General features: G+C 32.5%; 1 pseudogene; it reads left to right on the plus strand.

Annotated features, from left to right (window-relative positions):
- The first annotated feature begins 4471 nt into the window (after nt 1-4471).
- Nucleotides 4472-5606, plus strand: LOC147395555 (putative CCR4-associated factor 1 homolog 11 pseudogene; annotated as a pseudogene).
- The last annotated feature ends 11343 nt before the right edge of the window (nt 5607-16949 follow it).

Here is a 16949-nt window from a genome sequence, read left to right on the forward strand (position 1 = left end):
TTGTATCTTTAGTATAACTAAATTAATAATTTTGTAGATAACATTTTATTTTTTTGAAAGAAAAAAAAGTTTTATAATGACTTGAAATATTTTTTCTCATTCAATTCTTGCGAATTGAAACTGATAGGTACTCGTGTTTTGTGGTAGTTCCAATTCCATTTATTTTGGATTCAGACCCGGAATAAACAAGATTTGAAACCGTAATAAATATAATGAATATGGTTCTAAGCTCCTTAAGAACTCACCCATTAACACCCCTATCAAAGGAATGAATTTTTGCTCACAGCCCAACAACCGTTTGACATGTGGCACAAATGACATCAACAATAAAGAGAAATTTTCTCTCTCCTATCCGCACATCCTACCCACAAATTTCATTGAGAGCACATGAATTATAACATTATCCACAACCTTCTAGATTTTATGAAAAACATACATTAAGGGAAAAAAAATTATTTTTCAAACTTGATCCATGGAATTGAAAATAGATGACTATTAATATCGAAACTTAAAATTAAAATTCAATAATAAAAAATAAAAATAAATTTTCTCTTTTAAAGGTAGTAGAATTTCGTCCTTTTACAAATCCGTAGCATCGGATCATGATATTTTTGAATGACGGAAAAGAAGACGACAAATCAGAATCAAGTCACTGGGTCACATGCATTCTTATAGATCCGACATGAGCGGCCCCTTGTTGTGTTGAATGCTTTAGTCTGCGTTTTTCGAATTGTCGGACTCCGTGATGGGAGATTTCAATGTCAGCTGAGCTCTATGTATCGGGCGGTGATCGGATCAACAAATTTTCGTTTTCCCGAGAGAAATTCTCGGTTTTATTGCTGATGTCCACATGTCAAATGGATCTTCTTGGACAGGGAACAAATTGTGAGAAAAAAAAATCACTCTGACTAAACGTTGTGTTGGCATTTTGTTTTCGGCCAATCACAGGCTTGAGAGGCTGGATCCTCCTTTTTGGCGGTGCAGGAAGACCAAAAGGGCGGGTCCCACAGGAGTCGTATAACGCGGAAAGTTAGTACAAGCGGTCAAACAAAGTAGCTGCACATTATTATTATTATTTATTAGGAAGAAAAGGATAACAGCAAACTTCGCATTTCTTTCACAAATGTTTTGCTCAATTAATTTTTTTTATTTTTATTATGTATCCTATGTTTTGAAATTGATGACATACCTCCCTTGACCTTAGTCTTTTCTTATAGACCAATAAAAACTGATCAAGGTGCTCTTATTTTTAACCTCTACCCAAAAACCCTTACATTTTTTCTTCCAAAAATCAGTTTTCTCTACCAGCTATTTTATCTTTATATTAAATTATTTATAATCAATTCAACATCCTTAATTTTTCTATCTAAAATTTAATTTTACCAAAAATTCCATCTAATTCTTCTTGAGGTTGATAGGTTGAACAATGTTAAAGATGAGAGTAAAAGAACATAACCCAAGAGGTTGGAGATGATTGATTATGGACCAAAAAAATAAAGAATTTTTTATTAGAGGTTGAAGATTATTTTGGTTGTGGAGTCAAATGATACTAAATAATCAACAAGAAATCACTATTACTTTCATCAAATAAAAGTATTTTTATAATTTCACCATAGTACTTTCATTATAATATATAAAATCCTAGTTATGTTTATTAGGGGTATATATTTCTCGTTATTCGATGAAAGGGTGCAATCTCTAATAAAGAGTTTTCTCTTCATAATGTAATAATAATCGATGTGGATCCATGAGTATACCTCAACCCTGAGGAACTTTATTTATATCCTTAATATTTTTTTTTTGGATCGACTCCACAACATAAGATCATGTTGGTATTGTTACTCTTTCATTGTTAGATAATAGTTGGATGAGATTATCTTTATTTTGTGCATCTATCATCTTCTTAGAATTATATTGTAAGGTGACGATTCCTCTCCATCAAAAAACCTCTTCTCGAGTATTACGACTCTGGAATTAACAATGGCAGGGGTTGTTCTCTTTTGCTCCTTTGTTCCAAATCTCTTTGATCCGTATTGTTTATGTCATTGGTGGTTTTCTCCACTATTGTTAGACTAAATTAAATGGATGGAGTGATTTTTCCATCAATCACCAACATCACAAGATGAATAATGGAATACGAGCTCTTTTCTCAATGCACTTGTTTTCTTTGATGATAGATACAATAAGATAACCTAAGATATAGAATGATTCAAATAACTCTAAGAATGGTTTATGTTTTCTATTTATAGAGTATAGAGTCAGACCTTCAATCATAGACGGGCCCACTTTTCTGGATCAGGCATACATGGTTTTGAAATTTGATAGAAGAGATGCTTGATTGGTCAAATAATTGGGTTAGGTTAGTGTGGAATGATGCGCGAGGGAGTACGAACCGGACTCTATATTCCACGCGGTATTCACGCACCTATCAGTTCACTTTCTCTGCTCAGTTACAACTTAGATAAACATTTAACTGCCAATTGTACAGCTCATGAGTGCTACTCTCCAACTTGTCATTTTTCATATTTAAAATAAATAAATAAAAAAGGAAGCCGTTGTTTTTAAACTGGCTTGTCGGCTTAGCTTCACACGTCGAAGTGTGAACGTTTCAACGAAACTCATTAGAAGCATCTCACACATACTTACGACCACGTCAACTCAAATGAACTTTGACCTTACCTGCTTTTACTAATATTAATTTTTTGTTTGTACGGTCAAATTATAATGGTTCTGTTGCCGTAAAAAAAAAAAAATGTTTCACGTGTCACACTCTAATGAATTGCTCACGATACGTGCCTCACGTGACAAGATGTTATGACCGTATTCTTTCAAAATGAGATCGTGCAGTATTTAAGATAATAATCCACAAATAAGACTGTGAAATAAACTCACACACAAAATATAATTTACAATACAAAAAAATAAATATAATACAAGATAAAATTTAAAAGTAATTTTATTAAAATAATATGCAAATTATACAGAATAATACGTTAAAAAAATAAATAACATGTGTTACAAATAACTAATGATCTAATATTTGCGAGACACCACATAGTTTAAGGAAAGGTTTAAAGTCAACATGAGTGTAGGTTGAGGATTGGGACCAAAGACACTCTTCTTATAAATAGTACGTTAAGTCTTTCCTAAATTTTCAAAATGAAACATCAAAAGTAAATGTCGATTATACTTTTTTATTATAAAAATATCATTAAATTGACAGAAATACCCTACCACGGGACTAATATAATTTCATATGTGAATCTTATATAGATTTACATGAGTGCTCTTAAGTGATTCTAAGACGAATTACACCTAACTCTAGGTGTCGTAATGCATGGCCTTCACACAAGAGCACAAAATCATAGATCATTTTCATCAAGATACACATGACAAGGATTTTCGGTTATGTGCCCTTGCCACTTTAACAATGAGTGAATCTCTATTTCGTGCGTTGAATATGATGAAATTATGAGTTTGGTACACTATTCATTTTAATTCCTAAACACATGTTTTTCTTGGGAATTCATCATTTTTAATATCAACAAATTTGTAAATAAAATACCAGTGATTTTGTCATATCATCAATTTCACGGATAATTTATTAGTAAATTCGTTGATTATAAAAATGACAAATTCTCAAGGAAAAACATGATTTGTGAATTAAAATGAATATTGTACTGAAATAGGAATTTTGATATAATTTGCACACATTTTGAAAAATAAAACTCTTAATTTTATTTTATTTTCTTCTCGACCCTCTTTATAAAAATATTCCTTCAATTTTATATATTGTCTTTCCTTTTTTTAATTTTTTAATAATATCCCTCTAACTTTATTATATTTTATCTTTTACCCTATATAAATCTCAAGATATGAAAAAATAATTTTTATTTTTTATACATTATTTTTTGTTTTTTACAGCATACCATCAGATGCCTTTGGATCATGTAAAGTGAACGGCATCTAACGACCTAAATTTTTTTTTTTTTTTTTTTATAGAAAAATTGTGTACACCAATTCAAAAGTGATCGAACTGAACCAGCAAACCAAAAAAATTAATTCTCTCTCTTCATCCCTACAAATCAGGTTTGCCCTAGACTGGTAAATCACAAGTTCAAGTTCAAATTCAAATTCGAACTGACTAACCAGGTAACATAGATTTGCACAGTGTGGAACGGAAGAGCATGATTGGCTTATTAACTGATTCCAAATCCTTGGAATAAGGCTTTGCTGCTTATGCTGATGATGATGATATGTATCGGATTTGGTTCAGACCCGATCCAGCCCAACATACCAAAACTACACTCACAAAAATGCTCCGTGTAAGAACAATTCACAAGCCGAATGACTGATGAGCCAAGAGCCGAGCTTAAAGCGCTTATCAGTTACTTTTTCAGTCAAACCAAGCCAAAGTGGCAAGACCACGTTTTCTTCATCTCCTTCCAAGCAACAACGTTTCCTTTATAAAACCACCCCCACTTTCTTCCCCCATTTCTCAACCCAAACCCTCGATTCGAAGATCAATTCGATCTTCAAACCCTAAAACAAGAAGAATAATCGAAATTGAGATCCATTGAAGAAGAAGATCTGATCTGATCTTATCGATCGAAACTGAAGGAGAGATTTATAAATAGAGATCAACAACCATGTCTTGCAAAGATTCAGATAAAAAACCAATACTAATCAGAGAAGTATGGTCTGAAAATCTCGAATCAGAATTCGATTTGATTCAAGACTTGATCGATCGATTCCCTTTCATAGCGATGGACACAGAGTTTCCAGGTGTTGTTTATCGTCCAGAAGGAGACATAAAAAAACCCTACTACCATCAACGTCAGCCGTCGGATCACTATCTGATCCTCAAAACTAACGTAGATGCGTTAAATCTCATCCAAGTCGGACTCACACTCACCGACGCCGACGGAAACCTACCGGATCTCGGTACCGGAAACCGATTTATCTGGGAATTCAACTTCAGAGACTTCAACGTTGCACGTGACGCGCATGCGCCTGACTCGATTGAGTTACTAAGGCGACAGGGGATCGATTTCGAGAAGAATTTGGAAAACGGGATTGACTCGTTCAGGTTTGCTGAGTTGATGATGTCGTCTGGACTCGTTTGTAATGACTCGGTGAGTTGGGTGACGTTTCACAGTGCTTATGATTTTGGGTATTTGGTCAAGATCTTGACTTGTAGGAGTTTACCAGAGGAGATTGGAGAGTTTCTGAGTCTTCTTAGGGTTTATTTTGGGACTAGAGTTTACGATGTGAAACATCTCATGAGGTTCTGTGAGAGCTTGTATGGTGGGTTGGACCGGGTTGCGAGTGTGCTTCAAGTGGACCGGGCGGTTGGGAAGTGCCACCAAGCCGGTTCAGATAGTTTGCTGACATGGCATGCATTTCAGAAGATTAGAGAGAGGTTCTTCGCAATAGATGGACCGGAGAAGTATGCCGGAGTTTTATATGGATTGGAAGTTTTTTAAGATTTTATTGAAATTTGTTTTGTTAAATTTAATTTGTATAGTTTTTGTTTTTGGGTTAGTGAAAAAAATAATTCTAAAATTTTAATTAAATATTAAATATTAAAGATGTCTATTTATAAAGTCGGGAGTTATTAAAGCATATAAATATCCTCAAAATAAGAAAATCTCAAAAATATAAAATTCTTAAAAAAAATATTACATGATTGCCCTTCAGGTGTTTAGCCCTAATCGCTGTTCCGAAGTTTGAAAGACTTTCCAATATTAGTTCGCTTAATTCAATTGGGAATTGCAGACGAGCGAAAGCGGAGCAGATCGTGTCAAAACTTGCATCGATCAATTACAGGAATCTACGAATGAGACTGAAAGTCGAAGTGCGAATCTTGCTCCGTTGCTGCTTATCTAACTAAGGCTCTCTCGACTGGCTTGGCACTTGACCCCTTGTTGTTTCGATCTTGCAATATCTAGTTGTTGCCTATTTAACTAAGGCTCTCTCTCTTGACCGGATTGGCATTGGGGAGTGAAGGCGACTTGTTTGACCAAAGAAGTTTATCCCTTTTCATACTTCTTAAAAAATTTGAGTTGGAATCTCGGTAGGGGTGTTGCTCCCTTCACCCCCTGCAACTCTGCATGATATAACAAAATACAAAACATTTACACAACAAGAACGGACCCGAGAGTGGAAGGTCGAAGACCTACTCGAAAATCGCAATAAATGATCAATCTCTAAGAATTTGAGATTGGCATGTGGATTAATAATATTCTTTATTGAAATAATCTCATAATCGAAGGAACCGAAAAGAAAGGGAAATTGAAATAGAAAATCAATTACCAATATTAGGGATAATGATGAATATAGAAATGTTCCGAAAGGGCTTCTCCCCCCGCCCCCATCTCTATAAAAGTGGCATGCCCATATCACTAAAAGGCATGCAAACTTTGTGCACGACAGCTCTAGAAAATTTATTTTAAAATCTAACTTTGACATCAGAGGCTCTTTGATACAGGTCTACTAAGAGCAACAGACTAATAGAAAAGAGCTTGGTTGGAATCTCAGATCTCGAGGTAAATCACAAAATCTACCTTTACCAGTACTTATATTACTTTTTTGTTTTTTTTGGCATAACCAATTTGGGTCTTCTTAAAATTTAGAGGCCTTCAATTGGTGGGCCAAATTGCTAATATTCTAGAAATTCGGTCAATTTGAACATAAAGAAAATGGGAAAACTGAAGCTTTATGCTTTCGTTAATTGATTTGTGTGTTTAAGAATACATCTGTCGATTTTAGTGGTTTTTTGCTATTGCTGTGCAAATATTTAAATTATTTGGAAAATTTTAGAAGAAATGAAGTATTTTCTTTTCATGACAATTGAATTTTTATGACATTATTATAATATTGATTGAAATTATGTTATGTAAGCTTAGCAAAAAAATAAAAAATAAAAAATAAAATTGTTATGTAAATTCTTGTAGTTTTAGTCAACCAAATTATTCACACATTATCCCCAAAAAATTCGTAAACTGTAGCTAAGCAGTCCAAAACTTTGTCTAAATGCACATATTAAGCGGTGGATATCATCGTAAATATCTCATTGATTGTTTTCTAATGGTTTTGTTTCTTGTAAATCAATTTAAAGAGCAAAGCCTCGCAAGGGGCTTGGTTTAACGGTAAAAGTGATGATAGGGGTTTGCTCCCTCTCATTGTATGTTTGAAATTAGATGTCTTTTCCAGTTACCCTATACCTTATTGCACATTGGGAAACTTTTATCGTGTGGGGATGATTGTGACTGGTTCTACCTGAAAAGGATATTGGAAAATCATACTTTATAAAAAAAAAAATCATGATAATCTGACTACCCCACGTGGCAAACTCAATGGACTACCCTGACATGACAAGTTTGGGAACCATAAATCGATGCTCCTCGATATACACAAATACACTTCCCCATATTAAAAAAAGTGTATCCTGAGGGAATCGTGTATATCGAGGAGCACAAATCTACGATTTTCGAACTTGTCACATCAGATAGTCGATTGAGTTTGCCATGTGGGAGGGGAGGGGGGTAGTCAGATTATCACGACTCTTATAAAAAGATAAAATTAGAGGCCTTCCATTGCCACACCAAGTTTTACTAATGATTGGATGATTAAAAACCATCTTATAGCTACGATCACTGGCTATTGTTCAGCTTTGTAGGATAATCTGACGGTTGAGATTAACTAAAACATGGACTCTGATCCAGTGGATAACCAACAACTTATAGACCATAGTTACAGCCTTACAGACTTAAACGTGGAATCTGGGTGTTAGTGGGCCGGGCTACCCATGGCACTTATGGACAATGTCTTGGACAGAATTTATAAGTCCTATGTGCTGCTCTTGAGTTTATTTTTATGCCTCTGTGATAAATGGAACAATCTTGGGCTTAATTTTGAAAAAATATATACTTTACTCCCAGACAAATTAAATGACCAAACTTACTAAATCCATTTTTGGATTGTTCTTGGGCCCAAAACTGATCTAAGTAGAGATTTAATTTCAACTCTTGGGTTTCTATTAGCCCACTCAACTCTATCATAGTTTCAGAGAGAGAGAGAGAGAGAGAGTTTTTCTACTGTGAACATTCTCCTTTATTGTACCTTCTTTCCTAGTTTGTACTCATTAGCTTATCCACTTTATGACAAAAGGGATGAGTAAAGAAAACAAAGCAAGATCCAATCTATGCTTTTTCACTTAGTTAACCCATGTTAGTGATAATTTTCATGCAGTCCAATCAAAACTTTATTACCATAAAACATATCTTTTTTATTATAAGATATGCTTTGTAATCCCAAGGAATACACCTCTAAATAAATATAAGGCCTGTAACACTTGAAGAAAAAAAACAATATCTCTTCGGAATATTTGTAAATCCCAAAGGTGTGCCTAGGAATTATTTATTCCCTTTTTGTAGCCAAACTCTTCTTCTTTTGCTAACTTGCCTAACTCTGCCTTCCTTCTTTTGGATTCCTTCACTACATATATAATTATGTATTATTATAACTTGGTATTATGAGGAGCATATTAGCTCCAAAATTGAGGTTTTGATTATAAAGAACCACCATCTAATCTAGATTTTTAAAATGATTTGTTTGATTGCTTATTTTTCATGAAATTCATTTTTATTTTTTTTCATCCAATGTGATTTTCTACTTTGGGAGGGAATATATTCCCAACTCACCTCTTATTGCTATTTACTCACGGCTCTCCCCATCATCAAAACTAAAAGCCAACCCTCTTTAAATCACTATTCACGACTAGCGCTAGGAAATTTCAGAATCCATCTCTAAATCACTATTCATTATTTTAAATATCCATTTTGTCCTCTTTTTTTTTTATTTATACACAAATGTGATTTTGCTTTCAATTTTTCATAAAATATTTATAAATTATAATTTTTCTCCTCTACTTATTTTTAATTGTTTTCATTTAATTACAGATTTAAATAATGAATAGTGATTTAGAGAGAAGATCGGTTGGAGTTCAAATTGGTTCGAGAGAGAGCATCTTCTCTAAATTTGGAGAAGATGTCAATTTAGAGCCAAATTTTAGAGACGTGGGTTTGGAGTTGCTCTTAGTGCAATCAAACAATGAAATTCATTTTTCCATTATCATTTTCCCAAGAAATTCATATTCCCTTGAAAAACGAATTTGCCGCAATCATACAGACCCCAAATTGTTCTATTTGTGGGAGAAATATCAATTGGAGTTGCTCAGAAAAGCATATCCATCATTAGCAAAACAAGAAACCCAGCCAAAACTCACATATGGTAGGGGAGAGAGTGTGCCTTTTGTTCCCCATTTGTCTTTATAATCATGAAGTTTCCTTCTTTTTTTCATTTTTATTCATTAAAATAATACATTTTTTACATAAATATTCCTTTATAATATATTGAAGAGTATAAAAAGTAAAAACATAGTAATTATGCACACAAAAAAATTGAACGTGAAGCACCTTTTCTTCCTAATATTTGTTGATAAAGTTATGGAGAGCAATAACTTAAATGTATATTTATTATTCGTCATTATTGGATGCATTTCAAATCAACAGCTGGGATAAATCTTGGGGGAATATCAATTATATATCATAAATTCATAATTTTTAGCTGCGATCACCTACAAATTAAAGAAATATTTTCAAGAAAGAAGTGAATTAGAAAGGATTGGAGGGCAAAATATGAACATGGAGACTGAATCTTGATATACCTTCTTTTTCTTCTTCTCTTTCTAATTTTATGACGGGGTGTCCGAACTGACATCCGATTAGGGGGACTGGAAGAGCCAGGACTGGAGCCAAGGCATATAGGTCCCTCCTCCAGGCACGTGCAATGTCCACACATCACACACACTAGGTAAGTGAGGGTGCACTCTCGCAGGTGGCCCCTGAGGAAATACTACTCATATTGGGCATCGAACTCACAACCTATGGATTCTCACAGCTTATTGGATCCGAAATTTCCATTTAGCCACCCCCTCGAGGTTAATCTTGATATAGTCCTATAACTCGATCAAGTTTCTTGTTTGACTTAGTGCATTTTCGATTGATTAGGTGAGTTGATCAAAACAAGTTAAAGGGTGAGTCAATTCGAAATTCAGTCAAGTTAAGCTGACTCAAGCCAAGTTTTGCGTCGATTCAATATGTAGAATATAATATGTCTAAATTACACATTAAGAGAGACAAAAAAGTTATTTAATGTTGTTTTTTAGTTGGTAAGCTGGACTTGAACCCACAACCTCTTAATTGTTCTTGTTGTTGAGACTTGAGAAAGATTAAAGTGTCTTGATTCCTTCACCTTTATTCTTGTTTTCTTGCTGAGAATATGACCAAATTTAAGGAGAGAAAAAAAAAAAAAAAATTTCATTCCCAAGGCATAAAGCTTTAAAGACAAACTAATAATCTAATTATAGAATCTTCACAAACCATTATAGAATGGAAGATTTAGACATGTCCCTCCATAATTTGGTGAATATTAAAGATACCTTTATGTTTTTAAACTGATGACTTGCCCCCTTGACCTCAGTCTTCTCTTATAGATTAATGAGAAATGATCTTAATGACCTCATCTTTAATATGCAATAAAAAAATCTTTGATGTTTCTTTCCAAAATCAGCAATATTCAACTTCTTGAGTAATTTATTTCCCCTTTTGATCTTCAATCTATGCAAACTTTAAACCTCAAGAACAACATAAAATTTTTGGAGAAGTAGAAAAAGATGAAATTATAAGCGGAAAATTCAAGGGTTTTCTACATAGGAGGTTAAGACAATATTAGAATTGATGGATTGAAAATAAGGTTGAACAAATTAAAATTAATTTACCATAGAAGTTGAAGAGCTTGAAATTGATAGATTCTGGGTAAGAAAAAATCAAGGATTTTTTACTCAAGATTAAAGATGAAGGCATTTATGTCAATTTTCATTATCTATAAGAAAAGATCAAGGTAAAGGGAGTTTGTCATCATTTTGAAAACATAGGCCTATCTCAAATATTTACAAAAACTTTTAGGCTTGTGTAATTAATAACCCATATAAAACCAATGCAAACAGCTTTAAAGTACTCCAAACCTAGACTTTAAATGCATTCTTTCATACAGTGAGATCTCCTTTTATCCCCTTGTGTTGGGGAGAAAAAATTGAAAGAAAACAAAAGACAAAGATAGTGAAGCTTTAGAAGAGAACCTACTCCAACAGCTTTGGCCTTTGGGATCGACGGTCGTCCACACATGGAGTAACATGGGACACTCCTCTGATATTATATTTTACTTTTCCAGATTTTTCATACAAAAATATACAAATTGTGGAGATCAATTTTGTGATAAATCGATATTGATCATGATTTCATCATTAATATATATAAAATAATAATAATAAAATATAAAAAATAAAATAAAATAAATTTTTTTTACGTGATTCGACAAACATGCCTACGTCCACAGGTTCGAAGAATCGTTTCACTATAGATTTCCTGATTACATATATTAGATATAATAATATATGCACTTATTGTATTATGGATTTTTTTTAAGGATATTTATGAAAAAGTGATTAACTTTTGACGAATTTACGATTCTAGCTACTTGTTCATTTTAATTATCAAAACATGAACCATAATGAATTAATTCGGAGGTTTTTAAAGTAACTATTTCCACATAGTCACTTTAAAACCCACCTAATTTGTTATGGTTCTAAATTTTTTTAACGAAAATGTGATCGTTCATGTTTTGGTAATTAAAATGAATAGTGAGCCGGAATCGTAGATAACTCAGTTTTTGCTCACGAAATAGTAATTCACCTTTAAAAAAAAAAAAATAGAAGAGAACCTAACCCATGTGATGATTTACACATTCAACCAATTAAGTCAAAATTTTCAATAATTTCTCATAGTCAGGTCATTTATTTCTAGGCTTTGAATATGGTGAATAATACATTAAATCATATTGGACCATTTTTTTTATTTGGATCTTCTCCAAGGATCCAAACCATGGTTTTTAAACTCGTTCGAGATCGAGATGTATCACCCAAGTTAACTCGGTATCAGAGTTGAACGAGACCAACTCATAAAATCATTTTTTGACTGAGAATTAGAACTCACGTTCAATTTTTTAGTTTGTCTCGCGAGACGTCTTAAACATATCGAAAAACTCGTCTGAGACGACTCGGTATTGGGCCTGGATAAGATGAGACGCGAAACCGAGTTTAAAAACTATGATCCAAACCGACTAAATTCGAGTCCAACCCATTTTTTTTAGGTCAAGTCCTACCCATTTTGTGCCCTAGTCATATGAAACCATCTACAAGACATGTTAGCTTAGTGGTTCCCGTGATTACCCAACGAACTGAACTCAAAGCCTCAAAGCGAGTGGTTCTTCTCGTGACAGTGTCTGAGCATTAATTTCTTCCACGTTTCTTCACCGCGCAGGTCTCTATAGCCACCTCTATTTCATCAAATGGCACCCTCAACTTTTACTTATTACACCCCAATTAAAAAATAAAGAAACTAATTAAATGCTTGAGAATAAATAGAAGTTGGAGTGCCAATAGAAGCTCTCTCATTCGATGAATCTCCAAGTTTGCATTGAATAAGTCAAAATTTCAGTTTTGGTACATTGTTCATTTTAATTTCCAACACATGCACACGATACATTGTTCACTTTTTGTGTCTCTAAACTTGTGAACGTGTCGCTTTTAATATCTACAAATTCGTAAGTTCGTCACTTTTAAACTTACAAGTTTGTAGATACGTAAAAGTGAACAATGTGTCGTATGCGTGTTTTTGTAAATAAAATGAACAGTATACCGAAATCGTAATTATAAAAAAAAGTCGTGCATGCTTTCGTAACTAATGAAGCTGATAAAGATTGAGAATCAAACCATTTAAGGCAAAAAAAATTTGACGGTTCCAATTCTGATTCCATTAATTTGAGAATCAGAATTGAAATTGATAGAATTTAACGATTCAAATTCTTTTAGTAATCGAACCGGAATTGACCCATTGACACCCCTAATTAGACTTTAGCAACTTCTATCAACATGTATTTTTCATATCTATCTTTGAAAGATATTAGTACTGTGTCTTTTAACATAAAATATTTATATTTTTTATTTTGTAAATAATTTTTGAGAATCTATAAGCACTTACAAAACTATTATTATATGAGATCATATAATTTTTTTTTTTTACTCTAAAAGATAAATAGAAAATAACTTTTAAGATTACATAAATCACTTATTTGTCGAGTCAACTCCAAACTCAATTGTGTCGGTTTCACTTGAATGGATTTTAGGGTGACTCGACCCAAAAACTCGATGGAGCCCACTCGTCATGTAGATTGAATCATCTTGAAAATGTACCAAGTTGGTTTAGAACTCAGAACTCAATCGACTTAATGTTGGATAATATATTATATTTTTGTGGAAAAAATAAATATTTTACTTATTTTAAGATATCAAAAAATATTTTTAAATATTTGTAAAATTTATATATTTTTATTTGATTTATCAGAGTCGACTCGCAAGTTGTTGACTTGACTCGACTCGGTCTAGTCTCTCTCAAGCTTTTACCGAGATGAACTAATGAAGTATTTGATGCTAAAGCTCTCTTCATCAACTTTTCAAAAGCACTGACGTAGATTCTTGATTTTGGCCTCGAGATTAGCGAAAGCAACCAAATGATCGAGATGCTGCAGACTTGTAATCTTACCAGTCATTTAAGCGTCAACCGTAGATCCACAACGGATTATATAATCCTTAGGCCTATACCGTTGGATCCAAAATTCAAGGGCTGTCGTCATCTCCAATCAAAAGTTCGCAATCGCATGACACGCGTTTAACAGTATCAAAATGAGGTTCACCATGCACCTCAGGCTTACACCAAGTGTAGACTACTTTTATAAAAAGTCCACATAGCAAAATTTGATGTACTGTACCAGCACAAAAATTTATGTTACCCTCTTAAAGATGCCTTGTTAATGGATCGGATCGGTTCAATCCGGGAACAATCCGATAAGGATTGGATAGGTTCAAACCCAATCCAATATATATCAGATCAAACTTTTCTTGAGTTGAATTGGTTTTGAATAAGACCAAACCCGATATGACATACAAAATATAAATAAACTTTGTAAATTCAAATAAAATATACAATGTAATTTATATACTTTCTCAAAATTTATTAAATTAGATTCTGATCAGATCAGGACGTGATTGATCAATAACCGATCTAATTAAAATATTGGATCGGATCCTTATCTTAATCCAAATCCATGAATCAAATCAGAACTTCTCCGATTAGAACAGATAAGAGTTGAACAGATCAAATTTCAGATCTTATATGTTCCAATGACGACCTCATCGTATCTCACTCTTTAACCAAATGAGCCCCACCATAATAAAATTTAGCTCGATCATTGATCTATATTTATTAAATTTTATTTTTAATGAGTTATTTGTAGCCATTGGATTTGAACATTCTTGTGTACTAAGATTGTATGGGTACAAATTATGTGACATAAAATTATTTGTGTCAGATGGGGACACCAAAATTGGCAGACTAATGTTTCATGTTAAAGAATAAAACAATTTTTTTACTCGGGATGCGTGTCTGTTTATTTATTTATTTATTTTTGTCTTCTATAAGCATGTTCTCTGGGATGTACCATCCAACGGATATAACTTAAAGTCGACTTCACCTGTGGTGGACCTCAGTACTTTATAACTATTACTATTGACACACAAAAATAAATAAATTAATCAAATTTAATAGAACAATCTAACTCTCAAACTTAAAATCAGATTTTTTTTTTTTTTTTTTTGAATATTTTTTAGAAAATATGTGCAAAAATTATTTGAACCGAGGTAGTCTGGCCTCTTTGAGTACCCGACTAATCTTAAAGGCACCCCCCCGTCCCTCATTCCTGAGGTGTGGTCTTGGCCATCTCACCAATTCTTTAGTAATTTTTGGAGAAAATCATAAATACTTGAACAATACTAGAGCCTTCAATGTACGGACAAGATTGAAACATATTCCTAGAATTTTTTGAGAAAAATGCATCCCTAGGAAAAATGATATTGGATCAAACCCAAGATCTAATATTCCATGCCAATAACTTTGGATTTGGATTCCAAAAGGACTCAATTTGATAAATTGACATATCAGTGTTGGATCAATCATGTCCACAATCCAATTGGACTTCCCCCATAAAATGTGAGAAAATGTTAAAATAATATTATAAATTTAATTTAAATATATAAAATGTATTTATATTTTAGATAGCTTCAATGCACATAATGGTCACAAATGAACATACATACTGGATCAAAACCAAAAGAATCAAATATCAAATCAAAGGTGATTATGGTATTTTAGTAATTATAAAATGGATCTTATATAATATTACCTTTTATTATATTAGTAACAAAATCAACTTAGTTAATATTTAAATTATAAAAAGGACTTTATCATCACATATAATCATCTTAGTTAATTTTCTAAACTTAAAGAAAAAAAATCTTTTTAGTGTACTATCTTAAAATCATTTTACTTGTTATCCATTAGTAGGTACCATAGGTCTTTTGGGCTGAATGTGTGCTATGTGTTTTGTTATTTGTTTATTATTTTAATCTCACTGAAAATCTTTCTTCCATATGCAAAATTTTACTATTGTTGAGTAATTACTCACATTTCCTTGGTGACAAACATTTTGTACGTAGCTTCATTATAAAGATAATGTCGTTTATTAATTTATCAAAGTTTGCAGGTGCCTATAATACAAGCACACTCATTGGGGTTAAATGGGCAAAGGAGAAAAAATAATACAGTTGGAGGGGTATTATAAAAAATATATATCTTTGAAGTTAATTGGGGGGGGGGGGGTTTGAAAAAATAAAAATAAAGTTAAAAAAGTAATATTAAAGAAGAGAATAAGAAGAAGAAAGAAAATAAAGTTAAGAAAAATTTTTAAAAGAAAAAAAAAAAGATAAAACATGTCTTCAAAATACATTCTATATGGTGTATAAATCTTGAGACAAACGGAGTGGGACCCATCGTTATGTTTTGTTATATAGACTAGAGTTTATCGATGTCACAAGGACGGACATCCTCTTTGGGGGTTAAAAGGATAAAAGAGAACAATAATTAAATTGGAGGGATATTAAAAGAGAAGGATAAGGGGGTAAAAGGAGATAAAAAATAATAAAATTGAATGGGTGGAGAGACAATAAAATTGCGTAGTGTGAATCCCACTTCATTGTAATTGAAATGGGACTCATTGGTGTGTTTTAATATATGGATTAGAATTTGCTTGTACCTATAGTCACCCTCTTTGTTGAACACATTTCGATTCGATTCGATTTGATCAAAACACGTTTTATCCTTTATGGATTAAAATTTTCGAAATGAAAAAATTTTTAAAGTGAGGATGATATCTACGGTGAGGAAATCATCTTATTTTAAAACTCCTAACCCAAGTTTTACAAGGTAAAGAATTGTAGATCGTTAATTATTTGTAAATTATTTTTGTTGAGATTAGATGTTTTGAAATTGACTGATTTTTTATGAGTCATCGCCTCAATTCTAATTTCAATAAGACAAAATATGTTCAATAATTGGTTGTCAAACATGAATTTATTAAACAACAGTAAAGTTAAAGGAATATTATTGAAAAAATGAATAAAAGAGAAAAGATAATAGAATTGTAACAAGAAAAGTGTGAAGAGGAGAAACAATAAAATGGATAGTGGACATTTATACCCCCCAGCTTACCATTGTGATTATATAAATTTTTTGTTTTTTTATAATTTAAAAATATATTATTAAAATCAGTTAATAAATAGAAAATTAAAACAAATGCAATTATTTAGCCAATCCACGTGCATGTCCACAGTATAAAAGCAAACAGATAAAGAGGAGAGAGAGAAGAGAATTGCT

The sequence above is a fragment of the Akebia trifoliata genome, chromosome 8 (genome assembly GCF_017979445.1).
Source record: "Akebia trifoliata isolate Shusen 1 chromosome 8, ASM1797944v1, whole genome shotgun sequence".
Classification (NCBI taxonomy): Eukaryota; Viridiplantae; Streptophyta; class Magnoliopsida; order Ranunculales; family Lardizabalaceae; genus Akebia; species Akebia trifoliata.